This window comes from Arachis hypogaea, chromosome 17 (assembly GCF_003086295.3).
Source record: "Arachis hypogaea cultivar Tifrunner chromosome 17, arahy.Tifrunner.gnm2.J5K5, whole genome shotgun sequence".
Classification (NCBI taxonomy): Eukaryota; Viridiplantae; Streptophyta; class Magnoliopsida; order Fabales; family Fabaceae; genus Arachis; species Arachis hypogaea.
The window spans coordinates 118,588,392-118,596,428 of NC_092052.1; positions in this window are offsets into that span (position 1 = coordinate 118,588,392).

Here is an 8,037-nt window from a genome sequence, read left to right on the forward strand (position 1 = left end):
TCCTCTTGTTGATTTCCTCATGTTGCTAATTTAGTTTATGAATTCTTCTTGTTTTTTTTATTCATATTAATGCAATTTATGTTTCCATATTTATGATTGCTTCCTTTAATTTGTTGTTATTGTTTTCTCTTGCAATTCTTAGTTGTAGATTTTGCTATGCCTTGTTAATATTCTATGTTTTTATTTTATGCCTTCCAAGTGTTTGATAAAATGCTTGGTTGGATTTTAAATTAGATTTTTATGTTCTTATCTTGAATTGAGTAATTTGGAGACTCTTGAGTTGTCAAGGTCTCTTGTTGATTGGTGATTGAAAGTTGCTAGTTGGCTTAAGCTTCACTAAATCTAGTCTTTGATTAGGACTAGTGAAGTTAAGTTGATTTTGCTCACTTGACTTTTCTCCAATTGTTAGAGGTTAACTAAGTGATAGCAAAAAGCAATTACCATCACAAGTGACTATGACAATGGGGATAGGAATTCTAATTATCAATCCTTGCTAGGACTTTTCTTAATTGTTAGTTTACTTCCTTGTTGTTTACATTTCTTGTCTCTTATTCCAAAACCCCAAACATACTTTTCTATAACCAATAATAAACTACACTTTCTTGCAATTCCTTGAGAGATGACCCGAGGTTTAAATACTTCGATTAATTTTATTGGGTTTGTATTTGTGACAAACAATTTAAACATTCATTGAGGTTTAATTGTCGGTTTAGAACTATACTTACAATGCGATAATTTTTGTGAAAATCTTTACCGACATTTTTCCTCCGTCAAGCTTTTGGCGCCGTTGCCGGGAAATTACAAACGTGTGCCTTATTATTGGTTATTGTATATATTTACCTTTTTCTTGTTTGTTAATTTTGTTAGTTTTAGGACTTTATTGCTTATTTTTTATTAGTTTTTATTTTTACTTGCTACTATGAATTCTCATCCCTTTGGCTACGAGAGTAGTTACAACTATATTGTAAGGAATGAAAGCTACAATGAGGATATGCATCAAGGATGGAACCATCAAAGGTGGGAGGAGCCTCGAGCATATGATCAACCTTTTTGGCAACAACCTCCACCAACGTACTATGAGCAAGAGCCATTCCAAGATGCACATCAATCCAATAGCTATGGTGGACCCCCTTGTAATTACCAACAAGCCCCACCATATGCCTATGAACCCCCTCCTCAACATAGACTTAAACCACCATACTCACAAGCCTCATCCTACCAAACACTTCCATTTGACCCTAATCCATATCTCCCATACCAACCATCTTATGAGCCAAATGAACCATACATAGAACCACTCACATTCCAACACAATTACTCCCAAGCACCACCACCTCAATATATACCACCTCCAATGTATGCGAGCTTTCAACCACAATATGATCCTAATTATGTTAGCCAAGCGGAACAAGAGCCACAGGATCATTTTAAGAAAGCAATGGATCGACTTCAAGCAACCATCCATCAAATGGAGTGAGAGGAAAGCCGAAAAGTACACGAAGCTCTCATGGATAACAAATCTCAACTTGAGAACAAGGGACTGGAGTGTGTTGTGCAACAAGTGGAAGAGATGGAGAGTGTTGAACCACCACATCCTTATCATGATGAACCACCCTCCTATCATGAACCCTTCCTCCCAAGCAATGAACCCTCATATCCACTCCAATCTACAATGGATGACACCCTTGGTGTTCTTCTTCAAGGGCAAAGAGAGATGCAGCGGACGACACTAGAGTTCATAGCTACCTTGACCGAGGGGCCTTAATACCACCACTGACTTTCTCAATTTGATTAGTGATGGCATTAAAATCCCCTAAAATCAGAAATTTTTTGCCCAACTACTGGATTAGTGTTGAAATATCTTCAAACTGACTAGACCAAACCTGATCATTACAACTTAAATGTAAACCAATTAAGCTCCAATTTTCTTCTTGGGGCATCTCCTTAATAGAAGAAGCAAAATAGTAATATGAGTGCTTCAAGATTTCCACTTCAATCCCTTCCTTCCAAGCAATGGCAAGACCTCCTGCAGTACCAGAAGGATCCACCAAAAAGCCGTCTATAAAATCACAAGTTCTCAACTTACTTTCCACCATTCAAGATTGGTTTTTAGTCTCACTTATGAAACCAATCTCGGCGGAGTGGGATTGGTTAATCCCTTTAAGGTTATGGATTGTCAGGGGGTCTCCCAAACCCCAACAATTCCATGTAAGAATCTTCATGGCTCCTTAGATTTCATTTCAAGGCTGGCACTCTCCACCATCATACACTCTTCTATATTATCTCCAACACATACTCTCTTCTTAGGCTCCATATTCTCCTTGTCTTTGTTTTTTCTCTTACCACCACTAGTCATCTTGTTTTTACCACTTTCTTTTCTAGCCAATTGTTTGATTTTTAGCATTTTTCTATTCTCCTTTTGTACTTGACCCAGCCTGTTTTCTGGTTCGTGGTTGAAGTGATGTCTTCCAAAGCTATGTGGGGCCCGTTCCTCTTATTCCTTCACTGTCTTCTCTGTTAGTCTCCCATGAAGTCACATTTAACTCCTTAATTGGATCAGCAATTCCTGTCTCATCTTTTTCTTTCATACTTACACTGGCTAGTCCATCAACAAGCTAACTTGAAAAGGGATTTCTTTTTGGCTGGGAATCTGGGTCCATTGTCTTTCAGCTGTTTTCCGGTTCCATCTCTTCTTTAATCTCCATCCTTTTTTTCTATTTGATCTGCTCTTAACCATTTTTCCACCTTATTTTCCTTCATCGCATTAGCCTCTGAATCCTCTAGTAACTTTGCACACGTTCTTGGTCTATGACCTAAATGGGCACAATATGTGCAAAATGAGCCAATTCTCTCATATCTTAGACCAATTTCAATTAGTCTTTGATCTGGTCCTCTGATTTTCAAGTTGTCATTCACCTCCTTATCTCCATTTAGTATGATTTTTGCTTTTAAGATTCGTGAGTCCCTGCCCCTCATCTCAAAGACTCATACCTTTATTACTTTTTCTAGTCTATCCCCAATCTTGTTACATGCCTCTAGAGTCTTGTAAGTTTCAGGTGGTCTCCAAAATTGAGTCCATATTAGAAAATATTCAATTTCAGATTCAACCTCTATTTATCTACGAACGTGTAGGATATGGTCCTTAAACAACCAGAGGGATCCTTTATCTATTCGTCTGACATCCAATTCCTCTTTAAAGAAAAATTGAAATTGATTATTACCTTTTTCTGCCACTCTAAATCTTGTTGGTTTGTTCCAAATTGCTCTCAGGGCATTCTCCATAGTTCCAATTGAAATGGTCTCTTAGCAAAGATTTTGCCCAACAAACTTTTCAAATAGGCTTTGACTCCTTTGATGACATCTTCCTCTCCCAAAGTCATGATCTCATCTCATCTCCTTCATTGTATCTCTAATTTGGATTATGGTCTTGGTTGATTGACGTCATTGGTTACTGGTTTGATTGTAGTTCTTTAGCCTGTATTTATTTGATGTTTCTCATAAATTAAGATATAGATACAAAGTGAGAGACATAAAGACATAGACATATACACAAAAATATGATAAAAAATCATGTTTGGTAGTTATGATGGACAATATTGACATGAATTTGTATCAAAGAATATGAAATTAGATAGAGATTAGAGAAAATAGAATAGAAATACCTAGAATTAGCGCCAAGAGAAAAATTGAGTTTCCAATTACATCGTGCATATCCTCATTATTACATTATATTACTATTTATAATATAATCTTCTAATTGGACTAGGTCCAATACTAATCCTAACATTACCTTCCCCTTCAAAACAACCTTGCATTCAAGGCTGTGGACAAAAAAATCCTAATTAAAATTATAAATATGAATTACAACTAATTCTAAAATAATATTTTCTATGCTACTACTCAAAATAAAAATTGTACCACTAAGATTCCATTGTTTAAAACAAATAAGTCTTTTATATATATATATATAATAATTTTTGTAACACTTGACCTCCTTGTAAACTTGAGTTGGACTTAGTATTGCAAGTAAAAGCCCAACCCAGTAAAGGCCACCTCAAATTTAGGGATCTTTTCTTCCATTCCACCATAATCCAGAAATAGAGAGCCAAATCTCATGTTTCCTCTTTTTCTCTCGACTCTGTGCAGTGCTGCTGCTGGAAGAGCCGTCGTCGGTGAGCCAGGATCCACCGTTCGACTCCAGTGGCTCCTTCTCCATCTTCCCTCAGTTCCATTCTCTGTTACTTTCTTTGTCTTCCATCGAAGCTACTGCTCACCACTGCACTAGAGCACCACACGCGTCTCGCTTACGCTCGGCGAAAGCGCCGACCTCGGCGCTGCTCCTAGCTTTGTCGTTGTTGCGACATAGCCTCAGATCATGGCCTTTCACATGAATCATTCCACCAACCGCCATCGGACGCTGAAGCACCAGGGAAAAGTGACTAGTGGTTGGGGTTTCTTCCTCGCGATCCCAATCGAGCACTGCCGCCAGGAGCTTCGGTGGGCATGCCACAAGAGGAGAAATGCAACGGAGAGGGCCAGGACGAGGCATCGCACCGCAAGATGCCAACACGATTCTCCCTACCTGTGATTCTCCCTTCCACGTCGCGAGGACTCCGATCTCGGTATTGTTGCCGCTACTCCAATCCATGCCGCTCTGTAACGCCCTACCACACAGAGATTTATGCTTAAGTCGTAAATCAAAGGTGGCGAGGTATTACGATACCTAGAAATAAAAATACGTACATATATTTGAAAGATAATTTAACTAGGAGCCTGTGAAAAGAGGATAACAAAAATGAGAATCGCATCGCACTCAAAAACGTTAACGGTAGAATGGCGTCAATAACAGAAAACCAAAGAGTTAGGTAAAATATACATAGGATTCCAACAAGTACTAGTCTTGACCTACGAAGTAAAGGTCGACTAGAATATATATATATATATATATATATATATATATATATATATATCCCAAAAGATAATCAAAACATAATCCTGTTTCTCTAAAAATCAACCTCTAAGAGGGATATATATAAGTACACACATAAAAGTGGAGAAATACATATAAACTAGGTACAAAATATAAACTCCCAAAAGCAGTCTTCGCTTTTCAGAGAGAAACCAGCATGCTCAGTGAGGTAGGTCACGTCTTGTATCTGAAAAATAGAAAATCTCCAAAATGGGTGAGAACAAAAAGGTTCCCAGCAGGGTAACAGTTCTAAATAGGGACGATGTAAAACTATACGAACCCACTAGGCAATCCTAAACTCCAACAAACAAGATCTAAGCCTAGGGTCACACTAATCTAAAAACAGGGTAATTAAGCTAAACACTCCACTATATCAGTAATCCATAACCTCAGTTCTCCAACAGTTATCTCAGCCTTTCTCTTTTCAATATCACAGTCCAACAACATACAGTTTAGTAATTATTTCAGCAATAGCAAACACAAGTAATAGGGTGCAAACATAATCAAAAGCAATTACATCATATATAGCAATTAGCAGTTAAATAGATATATTCACTTAGGCAAATCAAACACAAGATGCACACTTAAGCAATTGCACATAGATGCAGATGATGCATGCCTATCCTATTGACAATGAGCTCACATGTCGGTTAAATTGCTATAACCCGATACATTCGATAGCTAACCTGGACATTATCTCTCTTCTGTGCAACCCCAATGGGCATATAATCGGGGAATTAGTACCCTACCACCTTCTCTTTGAGGCAGATATCAGGGGGCATAAATCGGGGATGAATGCCCTACCACCTTCCCCTAGTGAGGTCATGCCATACATATCGGGAGATTAATATCCTACCACCTTACAGACAGAGAGAACCACGAACAGGCGGGATTAACCATCGTCCTTGCTCTGGTATAACTCAGCTCAGTGTGCAAGTGGGATTCACCACCGTTGTTGCCACGCCAAGAGTACAATAAATATCAATTCAGTATGCATGTGGGTTATATCACTGACCTTGCCAGAAAAGTGATTTAGATCACAATCAGTTATCATTACTCATATCTTTAATCAATTCAGTATTCAGTAGCTTCATTAACAACAGGCATCCTTCAATTATCATTAACTTAGGTTCTCCAATCCGCAATCTCACTCAAACATATCACTTTAATCAATTCAATTTATACTCATTCATTCTAGAGCCTAAAAACTAGCTATTAAACCTTAATTGGGGGTTATAAGGGTTAAAAAGCTGGTTGGATGGGCTAAAATAGTTAAAATCAGCATTTTCTGAAAAATAGGATAGTCGTGCATATGCATTTCTCGTGTGTATGCATTCCTCATGCGTACGCACGATTTCAATTCTGTTTCACATTCATGCATACGGATGGCCCATGCGTACGCGCAAGATTTAGTTTTGCCAAAAATTCTGCAACTCTGCATAATTCAATTTTTCACCTTCATTTTTAAATATCAATAGTTTTTTCTACAATTATCCAACTTTCTCTATTCTCAAACATTTTTAATGCTCTCATCATTATCTTTAATTTAAGACAAATTTTATCAAATTTCAAACTCCAAGCGCCAAGTTATGGCCCGTCGAAATTGGTCAAAAACTCATTTTTACCAAATTCTGAAATTTACAACATCAACCACACTCATCAATTTCAATCCAAACTTATCATTTCAACCTTAGTTCATAACATAACAATTACACCACTTACCGTAACTTACCAAATAGGAGATTCCTCACCCTATCACGGCCTCCGGTCCAATAATTTTCACAACAATCACCAATATATGAAATCATACCGCATCAATTGAATCATGCGTACACATACATATATCCATTCAACTAATCACACCAACAACCAATATCATTCAATCTTATCCCAAGAACATATAACCTAGATTTTTATACAACTTTACATAATGCCTACTCGAAACCGAAACCTGTACCTCTTAGATGGTGGTTCCAAACCGTTGAATCCTTCCCCACCAAATGGAATGGACCCAAGCTTGATCAATTCTCCTCCAATCAAAAGCTCCACAATGAACCCAAGCTTCCGCCAATCTATGAGGCACCAACCCGTAACAATCAACTCAACAATTAAGCTATTCACAATAAAATTTACAATTTCCTCAAATTAGGGGTCATAAAATTAGAAAAATACAAAGAAAAAAAACTTCCTTACCTTAATCCACTCGAATTTGGGATGGAACCCGCTTGGAATCCATTTTAGAGTACCCCTAAAGAACTAAATCACAAGATTTCAACACCATTTACCTCGAAAATGCAAAATAGTAAAGAATTTAAAAATAGAGAAGGGATTTAGGATTTAGTCACCACAATAGTTAAATAGAATCGAAGAAAATGAGGAGAGTGATGCGTGACCGCAAACGGCTTGTCAATCAAAGCTACGGTTTGAAAGGTATGAACAAAAGAGTATGGTGGTGAATAGTGCTTCTAGGGCTCTCTCTTCTCTCCTTCTCTTCTCTCTTTCAACAGCTCTCCTTCAAATGAAAGGGGTAAGAGTTCTGAACTTATCTAAGGTGTGGGGTTATATACTTGAGTTTGAGTCCGGTAAAGGCCCGTTGTGATTTTTGGCTCGTTTGGCTCAACCTTAGACCAAAATTTTTAAGATAAGTATTTTAATTTGTACTCTAAATATTTTTATCTCTCCCAATTATAAATTTAAGTTTTTAACCTTCTTTACTCATAATTAATTTATTCTTTATTATTTAACTGGGTTTTACACGCTCTGCACACTGTCACCGCCATCGATGGTGGTCTCTTCACTGTGCAACAATAGATTCACAGTGAGTGAGGTCGCATTTTACACAATAGAATTTCTTAGATCTAAATTCACAAGATGTAGTCCTAGTACTTCTTCTTTTGCTACATCGATGATTTTTTACTTGTGACCAGAATTTTGTTGTTGTTGCTAAAATTGTGGTAACACTTCTTTGTAATTACAAATTGACAATGATGATTGTTAAATTGTGGCTTGATTTGCAGTTTCTATTAATTTTGCTTGTTGCTGCTGTAGCTGAACTTGTAAATTAAAAT